Source organism: Pseudophryne corroboree, chromosome 12 (genome assembly GCF_028390025.1).
Source record: "Pseudophryne corroboree isolate aPseCor3 chromosome 12, aPseCor3.hap2, whole genome shotgun sequence".
NCBI classification, from domain to species: Eukaryota; Metazoa; Chordata; class Amphibia; order Anura; family Myobatrachidae; genus Pseudophryne; species Pseudophryne corroboree.
Window position 1 is genome coordinate 28,234,056 of NC_086455.1, and position 24,633 is coordinate 28,258,688.

General features: G+C 45.5%; 1 long non-coding RNA gene across 2 annotated transcripts in view; it reads right to left on the bottom strand.

Annotated features, from left to right (window-relative positions):
* Positions 1-24,633, bottom strand: part of LOC134981333 (uncharacterized) — a 107,412-nt gene that overhangs the window by 10,791 nt on the left and 71,988 nt on the right. The window contains exons 2-3 of one of the 2 annotated variants that reach the window (XR_010190540.1): positions 5,555-5,620; positions 4,296-4,709 (exon numbers count right to left, since the gene is read on the bottom strand). This is a non-coding gene — a long non-coding RNA (uncharacterized LOC134981333). Of the gene's footprint in view, positions 1-4,295; positions 4,710-5,554; positions 5,621-24,633 lie in introns of those variants that run through there. The other variant, XR_010190539.1, reaches the window with a different exon arrangement.

The window sequence follows — 24,633 nt, forward strand, 5'->3', positions numbered from 1 at the left end:
ATTCATATATATAGTACTTTAAGTTATAATAAAATAATAATTTAAAGTAAAAAAATCATGCTCCTGCTTTTCCAAGTCTCATTTCCCAGGGACCTTCCCACAGGTACAGTAGACTAGTATTAGTCACAGTCTAAGCATAAAGATTAGGGGCACAGTCGCTCGTTTGGGACATTTCACCCACAGAAGACACATGAAACGCCAGCGCAAGTAGTCGGTGCACTTCTGTGAGAAAGTCACTGGTGGGTCGCTTTGTGTTGCAAAGTCTCTTGCGCACCTACGGGGCTGTTTAGCACGATTTGAACAAAGGTGTATGTTGACACTTCTGTACATATATACTGTATATACACAAAGATATTCACACCTATACACATACCTTAGGCATACATGCCTAAATTCTGAACAATGTGAAACGACATACTGTGCTATAACACACACATAATATTATATATAGAGAGAGATATACTTTATAGCTTATACATGTTGAAATAACACTTCAGTACCCTGTATGGATATGTTCCTTTGAGACGTTTTCTGAAGATGGAAGCTTTGAGAGATTTCTTCTTTATACTGTATTTCTATAATGAGACCCTCACACAAGAGTTCACCCTGAAGACTGACCGATTTCTGTATATATCTTTTAAAACAATTGTATTCATAAAAGTTTTAAAAGGATCTTGCATAGTAAATGCAGAGTGATTAAGCTGGGCCAGATGTTGTTAAACTTGATGTGCGAGCTCATACACACCAAGTGTGCCTACTTTTCACTATATTGCATTAATCACCCAACGCGTTTTGTGGAATTATCGACTTCCTCAGGGTTGTTCAGTGTTTAGACTAGAACTTCAAAAAGTGTTATCAGTCCTTCTACTCAGGGATGTATCATATGCTGAAATATTAGTAGAAAATTCCTCTCTTCATAGAGAAGTTCCTTCTTAAAATCACTCTATCCAAATACTTCAGCAGTCTCCTGTGTAGGTTCTGCTTCTCAGCCAAATGATGACCCCCCCCCCCCCCACCCCCCCCCCCCACATTACTTACCAGTAATCTGCTAATATTTACATTAGTGGCAAGTAATGAACTTTAAGTTACAATCGAGCAACTGGCAGTAATCAGGACACTAAACTATAACTTTCAGCACTTTGCCACATCTGTGCATCAATTGAGCCTTAATTGGGATTAAAAGGACTACGGTGTCCCAAGTGCTGAAATCCAAAGGTCTCAGCCTTTGGTATTGTTTTTTTACAGGACCGGTTTCCCATGCTGATACTGTACTTGTATTAGAGATGTGCACCGGAATTTTTTTCGGGTTTTGTGTTTTGGTTCTGGATTCGGTTCCACGGCCATGTTTTGGATTTGGACGCGTTTTGGCAAAACCTCCCTGAAATTTTTTTGTCAGATTCGGGTGTTTTTTTTCAAAAAACCCTCAAAAACAGCTTAAATCATAGAATTTAGGGGTAATTTTGATCCTATAGTATTATTAACCTCAATAACCATAATTTCCACTAATTTCCAGTCTATTCTGAACACCTCACACTACTATTTTTAGTCCTAAAATTTGCACCAAGGTCACTGGATGACTAAGCTGAGCGACCCAAGAGGGCGGCACAAACACCTGGCCGATCTAGGAGTGGCACTGCAGTGTCAGACAGGATGGCACTTAAAAAAATTGGCCCCAAACAGCACATGATGCATAGAAAAGAGAAAAAGAGGTGCACTGTGGTCGCTGGGCAGCTAAGCTAAGTGACACAGACACCTCAATATCACAGGAATTGTTCGTTCTAATCAATGGTATTATTGGTCAAAATCACTGGAAGAAAATGACAAAATCACAAGTATTATTCGTTATAATCAATGGTATTATTGGTCCAAATCACTGGAAGAAAATGACAAAATCACTGGAATCATTTGGCAAGATCACTGTAATTAATAATTAATTATAAATCACATATATTAATTGGTAAAATCTCGCTATCGCCTGCCTAGTGAAGTGGAATCTAGATGGGATTTTGTACAGGGGACACAATAACTTCATCAATTGTCTAAATCCCAATGCACTAATGGCGGAAAACGGGCGCACGTCTAACAGCGCACTGATTATACCGAGAACTGATTATACTGATCAATCACTGATTATACTGAGCACTGATGATACTACGGAGAACTGACACTGAGCAGCGAGAACAGCACTGGACTATTGTACTGTAGTATACTGGTCACCACAATGCTGCACTGTACTACTATATACTGCTCACAACAATGCAGCAAAGATATGGAATGGATACTTGCAGTGACACGGAGCTGCAAGATACAGCAATGGCCTACTGTACTGTACAACTATATACTGTTGGTCACCCAAATGCTACACTGTAATACTATATATACTGCCCACAAAAATGCAGCACAGATATGGAATGGATACTTGTAGTGACACAGAGCTGCAAGATACAGCAATGGCTTACTGTACTGTACAACTATATACTGTTGGTCAAAATCCAGCACACTGAGCACAGATATTTGCAGCACACTGAGCACAAATATGGAGCTTTTCAGGCAGAGAACGTAGATATTTGCAGCACACTGAGCACAGATATTTGCAGCACACTGAGCACAGATATTTGCAGCACACTGAGCACAGATTATGGAGCTTTTCAGGGAGAGAACGTAGCCACGTCCTCTCCGTTCAATCTCCAATGCACGAGTGAAAATGGCGGCAACGCGCGGCTCTTTATATAGAATACGAATCTCGCGAGAATCCGACAGCGGGATGATGACGTTCGGGTTAACCGAGCAAGGCGGGAAGATCCGAGGCTGCCTCGGAACTGTGTAAAATAGTTCGGGGGGGTTCGGATCTCGACGAACTGAACCCGCTCATCTCTAACTTGTATCTGTCCTCCAGGCTGAAAGTTGCCAGCCAGTCTCTGGAGGCAACAGATTCTGCTGCTGGTGGTGGCGAAGGCTGGAAATAAGCAGAATCGGTCACCACACTGCTCAAGATGAGGATCCGGAGTCTGTACCACCCCCTCCCCCACCTACTCCACTGCAGGAGTACAGGTAAGATCCGTGCTGCTGCTGCCTCATGGATGTGCAGGGAGAGGAGGTACACACACAGTGGAAACAGCCTGAGGGACATTGCCGGCAAGAGAGGATTGGGGCACCCAAGAGCCGGCCCTAGCCAATATGATGCCCTAGGCAATTGCCTAGTTTGCCTATGCCTATGGCCGGCTCTGGGGCACCCTGTCTTAAGTGACCCAAAGGCTTATTCCAGCCCTGGCTTCACACATTCACTTGAGCTTTTATTAGCCAGCAACAGTAGCACAAAGTTAATATGGCAGAATGGGAGCTTAGAAACAGATTTCTCCTCTCTTGAGTGTATTGTTGCATCACCCAGATCATAGAGTGAGGAAGAGGTAACACCCAGGCAGTGTAACAGTGAGTACCGCTGCTGTACAAGATACGGTCATTAGGTCGACAGCACTTAGGTCGACATGCATTAGGTCAATGTGGACACTATGTCGACATGGTCAATAGGTCAGCAGGTAAAAGGGTCGACATGAGTTTTTCACTACCCCCCCCCCCCATTTTTTGGAACTTTTTCATACTTTACGATCCACATGGACTACAATTGGGACCGGTAACCTGACTGCTAGGGGACACTAATTGGGTTCCCCGTCACTTTACGAAGAAAACGACACCGAAAAAAGTAAAAAAACTCATGTCGATCTTTTCCTATGTCAACCTAGTCCATGTTGACCTACTGCATGTCAACCAATAGTGATCGACCTAATGACTGTCGACCTATGTGCGGTCGACCTAATGACCCATACCCTGCTGTACAATCACTTGAGCCAATAAACCACAAAGCCTGTTTATGTTACTGGATTGGTCATTGCCTACATATAACCACTGGTGTGTACAGTGCTCTGTTTATTCACAAAACTGGGGTGTAGTAGGGTATGCCGGTGGTCGGGGTCCCGGCGACCAGCATACCGGCGCCGGAATCCCGACCATCGGCATACCGACAGCTGGGCGAGCGCAAATGAGCCCCTTGCGGGCTCGCTGCGCTCGCCATGCTCCGGGTACGGTGGCACGCTACACACGCCACGCTATCTATTCTCCCTCCATGGGGGTCGTGGACCCCCAAGAGGGATAAAAGATGTCGGTATGCCGGCAGTCGGGGATTCCGGCGCTGGTATGGTGGTCGCCGGGAGCCCGGCCGCCGGCAACCAGAAGACCACCCACAAAACTGCACACACATTCCCAACAGATTATACAGAAACTGCTTTGGATATAGCACATCATATTGATAATTACTGAAATAAGCGTATAAGAATACACAACATAAAGCTAAAAACTTTACAGTATGTGGAGGAAGTGATTAAACCAACAAACAGTTTCCCCGTCTGGGTGATGGCTTTACATTTTTAACAACAGTTGCATTGGAATGTATGTATAAGTAAGCCACTGACTTTATAGAAGTATCAATCTGTTTTTGTTGCGCTATTTAGCTTTGTGAATATAAAAACCAGGACAAGAGCGGACATACAGATGCGTACTTTTACACTATGGCTTCTGTTGCCCCAAATAGCCCCTCTCGGTGCGCCAGGTCCTGTGCCCACTGAGCACATTTGTACGCGTGTAAAACCAATTCCTGTGCTGGTGATGTCGCAGTCCAGCGTCGGTAGTACACTCCGAGCGGATTCTCGCTGATTCTGCAATGTTTGTAGGACACAAATTTCAAGAAAAATATGGTTCATTACTCTTCTCAGAGCGTCAGGTGTCTTGCACCATATGGTGTGTAGCCACGTGTGTATGTATGTCTGGAAAATGTTTCATTCTTATCTAGAAGGCCTACAATGTTCCAGTTTGGCAAATTATTACATTACAAATAGAACTTCATTCTGAAGCAAACTGCATTTAAAGCACTCAGGTCTACGCACTGTATGGTGTCCCCATATGATGTCATAACTGTAAGGTTTCCAGCCTGTGGCTCTCCAGCTGTTGTGAAACTTCAAACTACAAGTCTCAGCATACCTTCCCACTAATCAGCTGGTAAAGCTGGGATTTGTAGTTTTACAACAGCTGGAGAGCCAAAGGTTGGTCAGGCCTGGCCTGGGGCCTTACAGGATTCAGGAAACAAACAAGAAGCTGTCCAGACTGAACCAGCAGGTCCAAGCTTGGGTTTGCAACAAGGACCAAGCTCTACATCCTGACCCTATTGGAAGAACATGTGACGTCATGTAGAAGGAAGCATTGCCATCACATGTCCAAATACATTACATCATTACATATACATCTTTACTTATAAATAGGCTTGGCTTGCCATAATACTAATTTAATCCAGGGCACCTCTAATTTATACAGGTTCTGTGGCTGGCTAAATTCAAGCCTGCATATCACCTGGTTTTAACCATCTACAGAACCTGTGCAATTCATAGGTATCTCAAATTAAAGGGGTTTTAGAACGTGCCTACTCATAAGATCATAAGTAGAATTTTACATATACTGAAATAAAGCTACCTGAGACAATGTTGTGGAATGTAGAAGAAGTATTTACCATAATCTTGGCGACTGGCTAGGGGAGATCAATTCTCTGGGTATTTCTAAAGGTGCGAAGGACAGTCTAAAATGTGGAAAGAAAAATGTGTAACTAAGAGGACACTGACCAATGAAGAATAAATGATACCTAAAAAATAAGCAGTGAAAATACACAAAAATGTCATAAGTAAACTATAGAGGATCACAACAAAAGTAATAAACTAAGACTCGTGAACAAAAAGAACAACTCCTCATAACACAAAAATAGGTTGCAGAAATGCAATGGTTTCAAAAATTAGCAGGAAAAAGGGAGAATATGACAATATGCAACTATAAGCAGAGAAGGGTGGTTAGGGTTAGGCACTAAAAATTTGTATACTTAATATTAAACATGGATGCATAAAAGGTAAAGATTAGCCTATACCCCCTGTAGAACATAAATATGAGATAGAGCTAAAATTATACCAGTACGCAAGTAAAATTTGAGACACTTTTTTAATCATAAAGCAAAAAAAACAAACTAGCTTCCTATCGCCTAATAAAACATTAAGGGGCTGATTCTTAGTTGCTCGCACCGTGGCTGTAGTTGTACCAGATTTACCACCTTACTGCAGTCCGCTTCTGTTTTGTGTTCTAAATTATGAGTTTAATGAGTGGATTAAACTGCTCACTATTGGTTATTACTCGGTGTGGACCTTTAATGGTTTTTCAAAAACTGTGTTAATAAATTTGTATGCACTCGGTAAATCCCTATGTTCAGATAGGAGGACGTTGCTCTATTCAATATCTTCTGCAATTAGCAATTAGCTACTTTTGAATCTTTGTATTTAAATAAGTAATTTCATTAAGCAAGACTCATCCGACTTACAATGATGTTATCCCTAATACTGTAGTTCTGACCGAGACTCATAATCGAGAATATAGCTATAACACGTGTGTATATATATATATATATATATATATATATATATATATATATATATATATATATATATATATATATATATAAATCTACTGGAACATTCTAGAAGGTGAGACACATGAATGTTCTAGGTGTTCACTCGAGATCATTCTAGAATATTCCATGTCCGTATGTAAGTGATCAGCCACTATCAGTTGGCTTTTGAGCGGTTCACATTGTCTATTGTGTATTCTTGCTTCTCAGCTGTGTATCTTAAATAATCTGCTGATCGGACCAATAATTGAAAAGCGGACTGCTGCAGACGTGTGGACTGCACTGAATCAGTTTAATTCCCCCCCACCCACCCCTTGGGTGTGCATGCCGCATGTGCACACCAATTAGTACTCGGTTTAGCCGCACAAAGCAGCTAAACCAGTCTAAAGTTCTGGTTAGGGTGCTCAAGCTGCTGATTGTGGCCACACTGGGATCTATTTGCACACTTGGTGCAGTTCTCTAAGTACTGGCATTGTCTACTCTTTGCCACACAAGGTGACTAAACCCCAAAATAAATGTTGTGGCCACATCTACAACCCGGCTAAAGTTCTGATTGCCGTGAATTGGAAGCAAACCAATGCCCCCCTATGCAAGATTTAATAGATAAGATTTGGTAGGTAGTGTCTATGGAGTATATCACTGCCCTACTTCATGCACTTAAATGTCACGTGACCTGGGACTCATGATACTCTACACTTCACAGACAACTCCCTGGTGTGTCAAGATACAGTACAACTATTCTCCGGTTTGGTCCTGAGTCAATGGTTGCCTATTTACCATCCCTTTCTATGGAGTCAATTAAATTTGCCGACAGTTGAATAGCGCTGGACAATAGCTCCCGGCGCTATTCAATACAGCATCCTGTGACATTTAATTGTCAGGAATTCCTCTTGCACCATCCCATGCTGATGCGTGGCCGGCGCGAGGATGATTCTGTCGGGAATCAGCATCGCGCTGGGCAGTTAAGTCGGAGGATGCATTCGCCGTGTTAACATGAGCAGAATTGAATAACGACGGGAGCTAATTCCTGGCGCTCTTCAACTGTCACCAAATTTAATTGACCCCTAAATGATTTCTTTTCCCTTTTTGTATTTTATTGTATTTGCAGAATTATGTTGTTGCTGTATTTCAAGTCTCAATAACTACAGAAAAAAACAATAGTTTGACGTCATTTTTATTGTGAATACCAACAAAATATTTGTCATTATACATGTTATTTTATGTACAAGTCACACGAGTCCTGCATTTGTACAATTTGCTTGTCAACTATTTTAATAAATAAAAATATTTTTTTTAAAAACCTGGACTCTCCAATCTCAAATATTTTTGGATCGGAATCAGCAAATCGAGGATTTCCAACAAGCTGAATTTCCCTAATTCCCTGACACAGGCATTGGCAGAATGGGGAACTGCCCAGATACCTGCTTGATGTACAGTATGGGCTCTTTAAGCCAGGTGCAAAGTTTGTGGTGGAAACCTGACACAGGGCTGCAGACACAAGACATACAGTAAGGGGCGTGAAATCAGTCAGCTTTATTATTTCAATAAAATTATATGGCGTCGGAAGACAGGACAGTGAGCTAATTAGTGCTATTGACAATGCAAGTTCACTTTGAACAACATCTGCATGGCAGCGGCATATTTCCCACTAGGCACATGGGGCACCACTTGTTGAGGGCGGCACATCAGGCTGGTCCCCCCATCTCCATCTCCCCACTGCATCTGAGCAGCAGCTCACCCCTTCCCCCCACCCCGTTTTTATTTTACCAGGAGAGAAGAGGGAGGGAAATGAGCAGGGAGGCGGAGCTACATGAGACCCAGAGGGCTGCTGTCAAAGAGAGAGGTGGAGCTGCTGCAGATCCCCAACTGCTTGTGAGGTAAGTGTGTGTGTGTGTGTGTGTGTGTGTGTACAGCAGTATATGCATGTGGGCATTATGCACAGGTGCAGCAGTATATGCATGTGGGCATTATGCACAGGTGCAGCAGTATATACATATGGGCATTATACACAGGTGCAGCATTATATACATGTGGGCATTATACACAGGTGCAGCAGTATATACATGTGAGCATTATACACAGGTGCAGCAGTATATACATATGGGCATTATACACAGGTGCAGCATTATATACATGTGGGCATTATACACAGGTGCAGCAGTATATACATGTGGGCATTATACACAGGTGCAGCAGTATATACATGTAGGCATTATACACAAGGTGCAGCAGTATATACATGTAGGCATTATACACAAGGTGCAGCAGTATATACATGTGGGCATTATACACAGGTGCAGCAGTATATACATGTGGGCATTATACACAGGTGCAGCAGTATATACATGTAGGCATTATACACAGGTGCAGCAGTATATACATGTGGGCATTATACACAGGTGCAGCAGTACATACATGTGGGCATTATACACAGGTGCAGCAGTACATACATGTGGGCATTATACACAGGTGCAGCAGTACATACATGTGGGCATTATACACAGGTGCAGCAGTACATACATGTGGGCATTATACACAGGTGCAGCAGTACATACATGTGGGCATTATACACAGGTGCAGCAGTACATACATGTAGGCATTATACACAGGTGCAGCATTAAATACATGTGGGCATTATACACAGGTGCAGCAGTATATACATGTGGGCATTATACACAGGTGCAGCAGTATATACATGTGGGCATTATACACAGGTGCAGCAGTACATACATGTGGGCATTATACACAGGTGCAGCATTACATACATGTGGGCAGTATATACATGTGGGCATTATACACAGGTGCAGCAGTATATACAGTACATGTAGGCATAATACACAGGTGCAGCAGTATATACATGTAGGCATTGTACACAAGGTGCAGCAGTATATACATGCAGGCATTATACACAAGGTGCAGCAGTATATACGTGCAGGCATTATGCACAGGTGCAGCAGTACATACATGTGGGCATTATACACAGGTGCAGCATTATATACATGTGAGCATTATACACAGGTGCAGCAGTATATACGTGTGGGCATTATACACGGGTGCAGCAGTATCGACATGTAGGAATTATACACAGGTGCAGCAGTATATACATGTGAGCATTATACACAGGTGCAGCAGTATGTACTGCTGGATATTTGATGAGCTTTGATCATATACTGTATGTGCAGAAAAGATAGGCAGGGGGGGGGGGGGCACTGCCTCACACGCCATAGACTTTTTATTCCAGAGTTTTGACCGTAAAATGATTAGAATAATGCAAAGAAGATATTTCTAATATAGTTTTTGTATTTTTCATATACTTTAATTGGCCAAAACTCTGGCATTTACGTCAGTATGACAGGAAAGGCTCTGCCTCACCTCACTGCATGCCACTGCTGTTTAGTGTGTGTATGTGTGGAGTGTATGTATGCATGTATGTATGTATGAGTGTGAGCAGTAGGGGGACAATGTGTGGGAGTGATGGTGTGAGAGGTGCGGTGCGTGTGGTGGTGCCTGCTGCCGTGCATGTGTAGACTCTGTACTCACCAGGCGCCGCTCTCTCTCACCTTCAGGTACCGGAACCCTCAACGGACCTGGAATTCTTCAGTCGGATCCGGACACGGCGATTCCCTCTTGGAGCTGACCGTCGACCGAGCTGAGGAGAGAATGGTTTACATTAAAGGGGGTATCGACCCTTCTTCCACTGGAACAGGGGATACCCCAGGGGTGGCTGCGACCTTCACCGGCTGGGTGAATGGTCATCACCGGCACAAAGCCTCAGCTACCCAGCTTTCACACACTCGCGCTTTCGCACGTAGTGTGATGAAAGGGATTCTCACGTCCGTGAGCAATCCTAACTCCGGCGCTCGGGGACAAACAAGGGACAGACGTACACGGATGCTACTCATCGTCACGAGTCTTGCACTCCGATCTTCTCCACTTACAGGTCCCTGTAAGGAGGCAAAGAGAAACAGCCGTGCAGGGCCTAACTCTGACCTAGTGTCACACCCTATACTATCTACAACAGCGGAGCCCTCAAACTAGCTCTGTGGGTGTGGTGCAACACAACTATGCACAACTTACACAACACATACACTTTGCCCTGCACGGTAACAACATATAACACACTATCGGAGTTACAACATAAAACGGTGCTGTCCCTTTATCTACCCGACCCAGAACACCCAGTAGTGGGGACCGCACAGCTCACCCACCTACCGTACTCTCAGGGTGGCCTGAGCCTAGCGCCCAGTACCACCTTTACTCACCTCAGGGAAACACTGCTTCGCTGGGCCTAGCGCCCCCTAACTGCCCACAGGCCGGAGGCCTGACTTTGCCCACGGGCCTAGCGCCCGCCTACTTGCCGCCCGTTGGGTGACCTGGGCCTTGTGCCCAGGGTCACCTTATCGTATCCCTGATTTGGCCACAAATACCCTAGGGCCTAACGCCCTCTATTAGCCACAGGCCTAGTGCCTAGTTTGTTCCCCGGGCCTAGTGCCCGCCTAACTGGTGCCGCATGAGTGGGGTGGCTTGGGCCTAATGCCCAAACCACCTCATCAAATAGTGGGGGCCCAAACTCCTAACTGCGCCCAGGCCTAGCGCCTGAATTGTGTCCTCGGGCCTAATGCCCGTCCCTGGTGGTCGAGGGAGGAAAAGGGGAGGGGGAGGATAGCCTCACTGAGGCCTTACCTAACCTGGGGGCCTCCACCGTCTTCTGCCGCTGACCCGTCCTGGCCAGCGGCGCCTCCGTCTCTTCCCTGCGTCCAGCCGCCGCTGGACATCTTCTTTCTGCAGGCCGACGTCTTCTGGCCTCTTCCGCGGCCTCAGGACCTCCTCTCCCCGCGGTCGTCGTCTTCTCCTCGGCGCCGGATCCTCTTCTGCGCTCCGGCGCGCCGACGACCTCCTCCGCTGCTCCCGGCCGTGTCTTCTCTTCTTCGCGCTCTTCGGCGCGGCCTCTCCTTCTTGGTCCCGCCCGGCGTCTGACGTCAGACGCCGGAGGCGGGGCCTATGACGCGGCGAGCGCCGATTGGCTCGCCGCGTCTCTTCCCGATTGGCCGCCGCTCCGGGAGCCGCGATTGGCTCCCGGAGGGCGCCAACATTCGAATCCTCCTGCAGCCTCCTGTCCGGTGCAGGGAAAAGGGTAATCCCTGCACCGGACACCCGCCGCCACGCACCAAGCGCTGGGGACAGACAAGCTGCCCCAGCGCTGTCCCCAGCTAGGGAACACAACATGGATGTGCCCACAGGGCACATCCTTACAATGGGGCAGTGAGCTGTGATGTAAGCAATGTAAGCAGTAGGGGGGGCAGTGTGGGGAGGGAGGGGGTGATGGGGCAGTGTGAGAGCAATGTGAGCAGTAGTGGAGGCAGTGTGAGGAGATGGGGCAGTTAGTTGTGATGGGAGCAATGTGAGCAGTAGGGGCAGTGTGTGGAGGGAGGGGGTGATGGGGCAGTGTGAGAGCAATGTGAGCAGTAGGGGGAGCAGTGTGGGGTAATGGGAGCAATGTGAGCAGTAGGGGGGAGGGCGGTGATTGGGCAGTGTGATAGCAATGTGAGCAGTAGGGGGGCAGTGTGTGGAGGGAGGGGGTGATGGGGCAGTGTGAGAGCAATGTGAGCAGTAGGGGGGCGGTGTGGGGAGATGGGGCAGTTAGTTGTGATGGGAGCAGTGTGAGCAGTAGGGGCAGTGAGGGGTGGGGGAGCAGCTATGTGGGCAGTTAGGTATGATGGTGATGGGGTAGTGAGCTGTGGAGCAGGAAGGTGTGAGGAGGAAAGTGTTAGCTGGGGGGCAGTGAAGTGTGAGGAGAGCAGTGTGATCTGGAGGGGGCGCGGAGGCAATGAGATCTGAGGGACCTGGAGAGAGCTATGAAAGGCGTAATGAGATGGCTATTGGGAGATATGGATTGAGGTAACAGTAAGAGGCACATCTTTTTTCTTGCCTAAACAACAACGGTGTAGGAGTGTGAGATCTCTGACTCCCCTGCCAATGACACATGGAAAGCTCTCTTTCTGCTGACCTCATGAGAATGAAATCAGCCTGCAGTGCTCAGTGTGTGAAAAGGAAGTGCACCCCACCAGTGCAGCTACTGGATGATGGCTAGTGGACTGCCGTTCTTTCCTGCAAACCACTCAAAAAGGGGAAGAAGGGAGAGAAATCCAGAAAAAACAGAGGCAGGTTAAAAGCCAACTCCCCGCTATAAGCCAGAAGACACACCGTAGGCTCCACCTCCACACAGCTACAGGGTAACCTCCCTGTCACAACAACCAACTCAAAATTGGACCGAAATGAAAATGACATTTAACACACAACCTGTGCAGATGTGGAGTTTAGTCCAACGTGTTCTCCATTATTTTTCCCTCTACACCTTTTTGTTGCTTTCCCCTTTTCTCATTCTCCCTCTCCAAATCCCCTATTTACTCACAGCAGAACTTATTGTGACTGATCTTTTTATAGTGTGTTCTGCGTTTGGCCAAAGGCAATGTAATGTGTCATGATGCAGAACAGACGCTTGGATCAGAAAATACATAGTTTGACGGGGTTTTTTTGTTTTTTTTAAGTGTGGCTCAGCCTAAAATGTAAGTTGATCCAATATAGAAAGGGAACATTCAGAAGTATTTATTATCCGTTATTAATATAGCACATACATATTCCGCAGAGCGTTATAGAAAATATTTCAGTCATTCACATCAGTCCCTGCCCTGTGGAGCTTACAATCTATAGACCTCCTATCTGCTGAAGGGTGTCTTCTGCGCCAGTCCCACACAATAATACCGAACAATGACCAACATTAATAACTTAAATGTAAAATAAAGACACACTGTCGCAGGCAAATTGACTGCAGTTCTGGGCAACCGCGGGAGCCAAATTAGCTACCTTATGCATTCAACTATTATGGGGGTCCATGCATGTGCAAGCGGAAAGATGTGCAGCCCATTGATCTGCACTTGCACTATCCCCGTGCTAGGTGCAAGATAGGGGTGGTCTTCAGGTTGCCGACTGTCGGGATCCCAGCGCACAGTATACCGTCGCCGGAATCCCGACAGCCGGCATACCGACAGTTTTTTTCTCTCGTGGGGGCCCACGACCCCCCTGGAGGGAGAATAAATAGCGTAGCGCGCCACCGTGCCCACAGTGTGGCGAGTGCAGCGAGCCTGCAAGGGGCTCATTTGCGCTCGCCACGCTGTCGGTATGCCGGCGGTAGGGCTTCCGGCGCCGGTATGCTGGTCGCCGGGAGCCCGGCCGCCGGCATACCATACCACACCCGCAAGATATATGTCAGACACAGGCTCCACCTTCCAGTATACACAACTCATAACACGCACAAGACAGTCCCACAAGTCAGGGTGGTTATGTATGATTGCACGGTCACCTATTTCATGGAAAGTTCTGTCCAACTCAGAATACAGTAGGATGGACATAGACAAAAAAAAAAAAGAGATAAGATCACATCTCTGCATACGTTGTAAGCAAAAACTCACCATTTGTGTCCGTGAGCAGTGGTTTGCGCAATTCAGAATCAGCCCCACAGGGAAGTACTGAGTGTTTAACCACTTGCCTGGCATGGTTGTATCATTTGCGACCACACCAGGCAATGAATTATCTGATCTGGTGGCAAACAATGCGACCATTCAGATACATAGAGTGGAAGGCTGCCAGAAGATAATCTTCTAGCAGCCGCCAATCACAGAGGGACTACCCAGACCCTCTGTCTCCTTGCACCCTCCCCCAGTGTCTGCCGAGTGGGATGATACAATGTTTGGAAAAATATGATATTTTACAAATACAGGTTGAGTCTCCCTTATCCAAAATGCTTGGGACCAGAAGTATTTTGGATATCGGATTTTTCCGTATTTTGGAATAATTAGATACCATAATGAGATATCATGGTGATGGGACCTAAGTCTAAGCACAGAATGTATTTATGTTACATATACACCTTATACACACAGCCTGAAGGTCATTTAATACAATATTTTTAATAACTTTGTGTATTAAACGAAGTTTGTGTACATTGAGCCATCAGAAAACAAAGATTTCACTATCTCAGTCTCACTCCAAAAATTCCGTATTTCGGAATATTCCGTATTTCGGAATATTTGGATATGGGATACTCAACCTGTACTAAAAAAATAAACTTTTTTTCTTTTTCTTTTTTAAATTATAATTTTGGAGAAGTTTGAATACATGTTCTTCACCTAATTCACTCAGTTTTTAGAAATCAAAATTCTCCAGTTATGTGGTTAAAGAAGAAACATAGCTTTTTATAAGCACTTTTTTTATTATTAAGCGCAGATGCAATTATACCCTTAATGTGCAGTGCTGCGTAATAAATCAGCTCTTAATAAAACAAAAAGGATAACTGTATATTAAATTGTGTATTTACAGTGTTCACAGTACTGCGACTGGTGATGTGGTAGAACCAATAGGAGTTACTGCAACATCATTCGTCCTGTATTGCAAAGACAGCTGCATTGGCTTAGAAGACAAGCAAAGAAATAGTTTACACTAAGGGCTTAATTCTGAGTTGATCGTAGCAGCAAATTTGTTAGCAGTTGGGCAAAACCATGTGCACTGCAGGGGGGGGGGGGGGGGGCAGATATAACGTGCAAAGAGAGTTAGATTTGGGTGGGATGTGTTCAAACTGAAATCTAAATTGCAGTGTAAAAATAAAGCAGCCAGTATTTACCCTGCACGGAAACAAAATAACCCACCCAAATCTAACTCTCTCTGCACATGTTATATCTGCCCCCCCTGCAGTGCACTTGGGGGGTAATTCCAAGTTGATCGCTGCAGGAATTTTTTTAGTAGTTGGGCAAAACCATGTGCACTGCAGGGGAGGCAGATATAACATGTGCAGAGAGAGTTAGATTTGGGTGTGGCGTGTTCAATCTGCAATCTAATTTGCAGTGTAAATATAAAGCAGCCAGTATTTACCCTGCACAGAAACAAAATAACCCACCCAAATCTAACTCTTTCTGCACATGTTATATCTGCTTCCCCTGCAGTGCACATGGTTTTGCCCAATTGCTAAAAAAAAATCCTGCTGCGATCAACTTGGAATTACCCCCATGGTTTTGCCCAACTGCTAACAAATTTGCTGCTGCAATCAACTCTGAATTACCCCCTAAGTTTCTATATTCTCTATAGTAAATTTTTAATTGAGGCAAAAATCCTAATAAATGTGCAATATTGCGAGAAATATTAAATAACAGGTCTTTATATACATTTAGGGGTATATTCAATTGAATTTGAACGCTTCCGTCTGTCGAAAAGACGGTAGTTTTCTACTTTTTTAGGTCAAAAAGAGTTCTGACCTATTCAATCTAACCCCAAATTATTCTACAAGTCTAGTAACTTGACTTGTCGAAAAAGCACGTGGATCGGAGGAATAGCTGCCGATCCGCGTGCTTGTGTCGAAAACGTTTTTGACCATCTCAATTCAACTTTAAAAAAAGTAAAATTGAGATGCAGGAGCACAGACAGGGGAGAGGTGGAGACAGGGGGGAAACGAGGAGGAGATGGGGGGGGGTGGAGACGGGAGAGCCGCAGGTAGACGGGGGAGAGCAGCGCTACAGCAGTGGCTATGTAGCCGGTGGATGTGTCACAGCCGCCACTCACAGCAGCGTCCACCCAGCCACTCACAGCAGCGTCCAGCAAGCAAGACCTCACTTGCTGGAGCCGGGCGGACGCTGCTGTGAGCGGCGGTGGTGACACATCCTCCGGCTACACTTGCTGGAGCCGCTGCTGTAGCGCTGCTCTCCGCCGTCTGCCCGCGGCTCCCCCCCTTCTCTCCCCCATCTCCTCCTCTCCCCCCTCTCCGGTACCTCATCTCAATTCAACTTTTTTAAAGACGAATTGAGATGGGCATTGAATAGCCCTTGTCGGATCCATTCCAACAAATGCATGTTGGAATGGATCCATCCGAGCTCAATTGAATATACCCCTTAATGTGATTCTTATCAATATTCCTCCTACTCTATTTCCACAATTACCCAATAACAATAAAAAATGAAGATGCATTGGGTAACGGGTAACACACAGAAGAGTACGACATACGTATCAAGCTATTTTTTTTTTTTTTTACAGTATTATGAGTTAGGAGACTTACAACTAGATATAGTTTGTGGTGAGTATATATTTTCCCAATGAGATTTTATCTGAAACGTTCCCTGGAGCTAATACTGTACCACGCCACCATATTCTACAAGAATTTGCAACTATGACAACCATTTAAACAGACCATATTTCCAAGAACTGTATATAAAAAGATCTGCGTTATTAGGTGACTTAATTACGGGAGCCAAGAATATATATATATATCAATAAGAAAGTCACTACCTGCAAGAAATCACCATGGCAGAATAGACAGATTAGAGATAACGTATGACTGCTGCATTTGAGTCCATTCTTACCTCTTTTTTTTTCAAATGACCAAAGTATTCATGGCTTCTTAGACAAACCTGTGATTTATAGATTTAAAATATACATATTTTTGTGTGTTTGAAGATGCCTGTGATATTTTCTAAAATTTGACACTAATGAATTTGAATTGAAATAATACATTTACATATAATTAAAAAAAAAGGTTAACAACCCCCCCCCCCCCCCCCCCACAACCACAGATATATCATTGTAATGGGCCCTACAGACTGGGCGACCCGCCGCCGAGCTGCCCGACCGCCTATACGGCAGACGGGCGACCCAGCGGCTGGGGAAAGGTGACGGGGAGAGTGAAGTTTCTTCACTCCCCCCGTCACCTGGCTCCATAGCAATGTATGCTAATATGGACAATCTCATCCATATTGGCCTGCATGCATAAGCGACGGGGCACCAACGATGAACGAGCGCGGGGCCACGCATCGTTCATTGTTGGTGCCTACACACTGCACGGTATGAACGAGAATGTTCATATCGTGCAGTGTTATCTGCCAGTGTGTAGGGCCCTTAAGAATTAGGGCAGTGGTTCCCAAACTTAGTCCTCAAGGCACCCTAACAGTGCAGGTTTAAGGATATCCATGTTTGAGCACAGGGAGCTAAATCAAATTGAATGAGCTACTGATTAAGGGGGTAATTCAGAGTTGATCGCAGCAGCAAATTTGTTAGCAGTTGGGCAAAACCATGTGCACTGCAGGGGGGGGGGAGATGTAACATGTGCAGAGAGAGTTAGATTTGGGTGGGTTATATTGTTTCTGTGCAGGGTAAATACTGTCTGCTTTATTTTTACACTGTAATTTACATTTCAGTTTGAACACACCCCACCCAAATCTAACTCTCTCTGCACATGTTATATCTGCCCCACCTGCAGTGCACATGGTTTTGCCCAACTGCTAACAAATTTTCTGCTGCGATCAACTCTGAAATAGACCCTAAGTCACCTGTGCTTAAGCATAGATATCCTTACAGTGTGAACTGTTAAGGTGCCTGGAGGACCACATCTGGATATCACTGTATTAGGGGGTTCTGACAAGGGTAGAAAGACCAGTTTCATAGGTCTATTTATTTAACCACTTACCTGGCTAATATTTTTTCCAAAATCCATTTAGAACATTTTTTATGACTGAATTAGGTGAAGAACATTTATTCAAAACTAAAGTTGTGCGGGGTCAGAGTTAATAATAATAATAATAATAATAATAATTTTATTTATGTAGCGCTCTTTCTCCAGTAGGACTCAAGGCGCTTAACAGATACATAGCATAATATAGTATAGAAAATAATGAAGTACAAAAAAGCTTTTCATAAAATACAGAAGCATGTAGATACTAAAAGGGACATTATGGAAATGCTTGAGAAAACAGGAAAGTCTTGAGTCTACTTTTGAAGGATTCTATAGTTGGGGCCTCTCGCACTGTGTGGGGAAGGGAGTTACTTGGTTCCTAATGCCAAATCAGCGCAAGTTTGGATTTATCCGGATTTTTCTTACAAGCTGTCCAAAACACGACAGCCAGATAGCCAATAAGATGCTGTTTTGAGATCCCAGTAAATCTGAACCTGCATATCTCTATTAAAAATGTGTACAACATGGTTTTAGTAAAAAAAAAAAAAAAAAAACAACAACAACCAAACAAAAAACGTTAATAAACATCAAACCATCGATGATGCGATCATCGTGGCTCAGGTCCACAGGGAAGGTGAGTGCTGCTTTTTCATGTTTCCCCAGCAGCTGCTAATCTCTGCAGCCGTGGTGTTAGGGAATGCCGCTGGCCTGCCCAATCAGCATTGATCAGTGATTGGCTGCACGGCAACACTGGGGTATGGAACCAAGAAGCAGAGGGACCAGGAGGTCCCTCTGTGACCAGCAGCTGCTGTAAGAGTCTCTTCCAGCAGCCGCCCAGTGTTTTGGACTGGTCCCATCAGATGCAACCATATCAGGAGAAGCCCAGCCTGGTGTGGTCGCATCTTATGCGACCACGCTTGTCAAGTGGCTAAGTCTGTAATTTGCTGTTTTTTTCTTTTACTTTACATTAAGTTAACGTGGACAAGCATGTTCCTTACAGTAGTATTTTAGAGATGGCCCTCTAAATTCAGCCTTAATTCAATCTTGCTTGGAGGAGGAAGCAACCATCCCATCGGGAAATGACTTGGAAATATCCTGTATAGTAGACTACAACGTGAACACATACGCATACTACTGGCTCAGCAGTAAGCTACCAGAAACATTGAAAACTGCAATATAATTGTGTCCTTTATAAAGCATTATAGGTTCAGTATATTATGTTTGCATTCATAATATCAACATGAGAACATTGACATACTCCTAATGTAGATAACTTGTTGACTTGTTCACCATGTCGACATTAATAAGTTGACAAGTTCTTTTGAGGTTAGCCTAGCCCTAATTGTAAAACCCTAACAGTAATGTCAATATTTTCACTATGTTAAAATTTTCATACCCAACTTGAAGCTTGGAGGCAACTGGGAAACTTTCAAGATGGGCCTCCTATTTGATTTCAATAAACACTAAGGCCTACATGTGCAGCTGTGTAGGTACTACTGGAGCCAAAAAGGGAACCAGCAGACGAGGAGAGAGATGTACAGAATGCTGGTCAGAGGCACGCCAACGGGCAACCGTGGGGTTAGAAGTAGGGAACCAACCTCCACAGCCCAAATGGCAGGGAGTCAGGTGGGCTCAGCAGGCAGCAGCATCTTCCTCGAGCCTAACCAGATGCTGAAGCTTGGACTCTGAAGGTTGGTGGACCACCTTCACCTTGTGGGAACCCCTTGAACATTTGCGAGTCTAGCCACCCTCTAGTTACACCACTGCATGACCCCTTCCAGCTGGTACAAAATGCTCTGTTACTGGCCTTCCCTCTTAATTTATGATTGCCATCACCTGTGTTGAACTAGTTAATTGATAAGAAAGGTGCCAACGCAGGTGATGACATTCATAACTTAAGAAGGAAGCCCAGGAGCAGAGAATTTTATCCCTCCTGGAATTGGTCATGTTGGGAAAAGTGCATTTTGCCCACGACAACATTTTCCAGGTGCCATCATTTATTCATTTCGAATTCCTGTCAACACCATGCGTGTCGACATTCTGATGTTGACATAGTCAACGTTGACATTCTGATTGCAAATAAGATTAAACTAATCAATTCCAAATATCTGTTTAAAGAAATCCTGCGTCTGTATATGGGATACAGAAAAGGTTGCATTTCATTTATCTGCCGAGCGACTGTGAGAGGTATTCCTTGTGCACGACGATCAGCTCCGTAACTCCCTGGCTGACTGTGCTTGTCAGATGTGTTCTACTTGCCTGCTGGTCAGGATGTACAGAGTGTCAAAATAAGACAACCCTGGGCTGTTTCCTCAGTATCGTTCCAGACTGCATGACCCCAGGCTGTCCTTTGCACTTCAGCTACTGTATTGCTCTACTTTCCTTCATTTTTTATTAGCCTTACTTATAAACTTAAAGTATAATTAACATTAAGGAGGCTATATCTCCATGGCTGATCTGAGCTCCCAGACAAGCTTCAGTAAATGGTAATTACACCCCCTCACCACCTCTTCCTTGGGCGTAAGAGTAGAGCAAGACGAGGATTTTGTGTTTCCAAAACTTGCATTCTCTTTTCCTGACACCTCTATTTCCGCATTTTTTTACTAGGACCTCCTTGATACTGCAAAATAAGTCCCATATCTTGTATTGTAGTTGCCTTCTACAGTGGTTAAACATAAAACATAGGAATCTATTCATCAACCAATGCATTACTGCCAGGCTAGTTGGGTATGAACTATGTATATGCTAGTGATGTGCACCGGACATTTTTCGGGTTTTGTGTTTTGGTTTTGGGTTCGGTTCCGCGGCCGTGTTTTGGATTCAGACGCGTTTTGGAAAAACCTCACCGAAAATTTTTTGTCGGATTCGGGTGTGTTTCGGATTCGGGTGTTTTTTTCAAAAAACCCTAAAAAACAGCTTAAATCATAGAATTTGGGGGTCATTTTGATCCCAAAGTATTATTAACCTCAATAACCATAATTTCCACTCATTTTCAGTCTATTCTGAACACCTCACAATATTATTTTTAGTCCTAAAATTTGCACCGAGGTAGCTGTGTGACTAAGCTAAGCGACCCAAGTGGCCGACACAAACACCTGGCCCATCTAGGAGTGGCACTGCAGTGTCACGCAGGATGGCCCTTCAAAAAAATACTCCCCAAACAGCACATGACGCAAAGAAAAAAAGAGGCGCAATGAGGTAGCTGTGTGACTAAGCTAAGCGACCCAAGTGGCCGACACAAACACCTGGCCCATCTAGGAGTGGCACTGCAGTGTCACGCAGGATGGCCCTTCAAAAAAATACTCCCCAAACAGCACATGACGCAAAGAAAAAAAGAGGCGCAATGAGGTAGCTGTGTGACTAAGCTAAGCGACCCAAGTGGCCGACACAAACACCTGGCCCATCTAGGAGTGGCACTGCAGTGTCAGACAGGATGGCACTTGAAAAAAATACTCCCCAAACAGCACATGACGCAAAGAAAAAAAGAGGCGCAATGAGGTAGCTGTGTGACTAAGCTAAGCGACCCAAGTGGCCGACACAAACACCTGGCCCATCTAGGAGTGGCACTGCAGTGTCAGACAGGATGGCACTTGAAAAAAAATACTCCCCAAACAGCACATGACGCAAAGAAAAAAAAGAGGCGCAATGAGGTAGCTGTGTGACTAAGATAAGCGACCCAAGTGGCCGACACAAACACCTGGCCCATCTAGGAGTGGCACTGCAGTGTCACGCAGGATGGCCCTTCAAAAAAATACTCCCCAAACAGCACATGACGCAAAGAAAAATGAAAGAAAAAAGAGGTGCAAGATGGAATTGTCCTTGGGCCCTCCCACCCACCCTTATGTTGTATAAACAGGACATGCACACTTTAACCAACCCATCATTTCAGCGACAGGGTCTGCCACACGACTGTGACTGAAATGACTGGTTGGTTTGGGCCCCCACCAAAAAAGAAGCAATCAATCTCTCCTTGCACAAACTGGCTCTACAGAGGCAAGATGTCCACCTCATCATCATCGTCCGATTCATCACCCCTTTCACTGTGTACATCCCCCTCCTCACAGATTATTAATTTGTCCCCACTGGAATCCACCATCTCAGGTCCCCGTGTACTTTCTGGAGGCAATTGCTGCTGGTGAATGTCTCCACGGAGGAATTGATTATAATTCATTTTAATGAACATCATCTTCTCCACATTTTCTGGAAGTAACCTCGTACGCCGATTGCTGACAAGGTGAGCGGCGGCACTAAACACTCTTTCGGAGTACACACTGGAGGGAGGGCAACTTAGGTAGAATAAAGCCAGTTTCTGCAAGGGCCTCCAAATTGCCTTTTTTTCCTGCCAGTATACGTATGGACTGTCTGACGTGCCTACTTGGATGCGGTCACTCATATAATCCTCCACCATTCTTTCAATGGTGAGAGAATCATATGCAGTGACAGTAGACGACATGTCAGTAATCGTTGGCAGGTCCTTCAGTCCGGATCAGATGTCAGCACTCACTCCAGACTGCCCTGCATCACCGCCAGCGGGTGGGCTCGGAATTCGTAGCCTTTTCCTCGCACCCCCAGTTGCGGGAGAATGTGAAGGAGGAGATGTTGATGGGTCACGTTCCGCTTGACTTGACAATTTTCTCACCAGCAGGTCTTTGAACCCCTGCAGACTTGTGTCTGCCGGAAAGAGAGATACAACGTAGGTTTTAAATCTAGGATCGAGCACGGTGGCCAAAATGTAGTGCTCTGATTTCAACAGATTGACCACCCGTGAATCCTGGTTAAGCGAATGAAGGGCTCCATCCACAAGTCCCACATGCCTAGCGGAATCGCTCTGTTTTAGCTCCTCCTTCAATGTCTCCAGCTTCTTCTGCAAAAGCCTGATGAGGGGAATGACCTGACTCAGGCTGGCAGTGTCTGAACTGACTTCACGTGTGGCAAGTTCAAAAGGTTGCAGAACCTTGCACAACGTTGAAATCATTCTCCACTGCGCTTAAGTCGGGTGCATTCCACCTCCTTTGCCTATATCGTAGCCAGATGTATAGGCTTGAATGGCCTTTTGCTGCTCCTCCATCCTCTGTAGCATATAGAGGGTTGAATTCCACCTCGTTACCACCTCTTGCTTCAGATGATGGCAGGGCAGGGTCAGGTGTTTTTGGTGGTGCTCCAGTCTTCTGTACGCGGTGCCTGTATGCCGAAAGTGGCCCGCAATTCTTCTGGCCACCGACAGCATCTCTTGCACGCCCCTGTCGTTTTTTTAAATAATTCTGCACCACCAAATTCAAGGTATGTGCAAAACATGGGACGTGCTGGAATTTGCCCAGATGTAATGCACGCACAATATTGCTGGCGTTGTCCGATGCCACAAATCCCCAGGAGAATCCAATTGGGGTAAGCCATTCTGCGATGATCTTCCTCAGTTGCCGTAAGAGGTTTTCAGCTGTGTGCGTATTCTGGAAAGCGGTGATACAAAGCGTAGCCTGCCTAGGAACGAGTTGGCGTTTGCGAGATGCTGCTACTGGTGCCGCCGCTGCTGTTCTTGCAGCGGGAGGCAATACATCTACCCAGTGGGCTGTCACAGTCATGTAGTCCTGAGTCTGCCCTGCTCCACTTGTCCACATGTCCGTGGTTAAGTGGACATTGGGTACAACTGCATTTTTTAGGACACTGGTGACTCTTTTTCTGAGGTCTGTGTACATTTTCGGTATCGCCTGCCTAGAGAAATGGAACCTAGATGGTATTTGGTACCGGGGACACAGTACCTCAATCAAGTCTATAGTTGGCTCTGAAGTAACGATGGATACCGGAACCACGTTTCTCACCGCCCAGGCTGCCAAGGCCTCAGTTATCCGCTTTGCAGCAGGATGACTGCTGTGATATTTCATCTTCCTCGCAAAGGACTGTTGGACAGTCAATTGCTTACTGGAAGTAGTACAAGTGGTCTTCCAACTTCCCCTCTGGGATGACGATCGACTGCCAGCAGCAACAACAGCAGCGCCAGCAGCAGTAGGCGTTACACTCAAGGATGCATCGGAGGAATCCCAGGCAGGAGAGGACTCGTCAGACTTGCCAGTGACATGGCCTGCAGGACTATTGGCATTCCTGGGTAAGGAGGAAATTGACACTGAGGGAGTTGGTGGTGTGGTTTGCGGGAGCTTGGTTAAAAGAGGAAGGGATTTACTGGTCAGTGGACTGCTTCCGCTGTCGCCCAAAGTTTTTGAACTTGTCACTGACTTATGATGAATGCGCTGCAGGTGACGTATAAGGGAGGATGTTCCGAGGTGGTTAACGTCCTTACCCCTACTTATTACAGCTTGACAAAGGCAACACACGGCTTGACACCTGTTGTCCGCATTTGTGTTGAAATATTGACCAGGCATGTCAATGGCCATATTCCTCCCACGGACAACAGGTATCTCCCCGGGTGCCTGACTTAAACAATCCACCTCACCATCAGAATCCTCCTTGTCAATTTCCTCCCCCAGAGCCAGCAACACCCATATCCTCATCCTGGTGTACTTCAACACTGACATCTTCAATTTGACTATCAGGAACTGGACTGCGGGTGCTCCTTCCAGCACTTGCAGGGGGCGTGCAAATGGTGGAAGGCGCAAGCTCTTCCCGTCCAGTGTTGGGAAGGTCAGGCATCGCAACCGACACA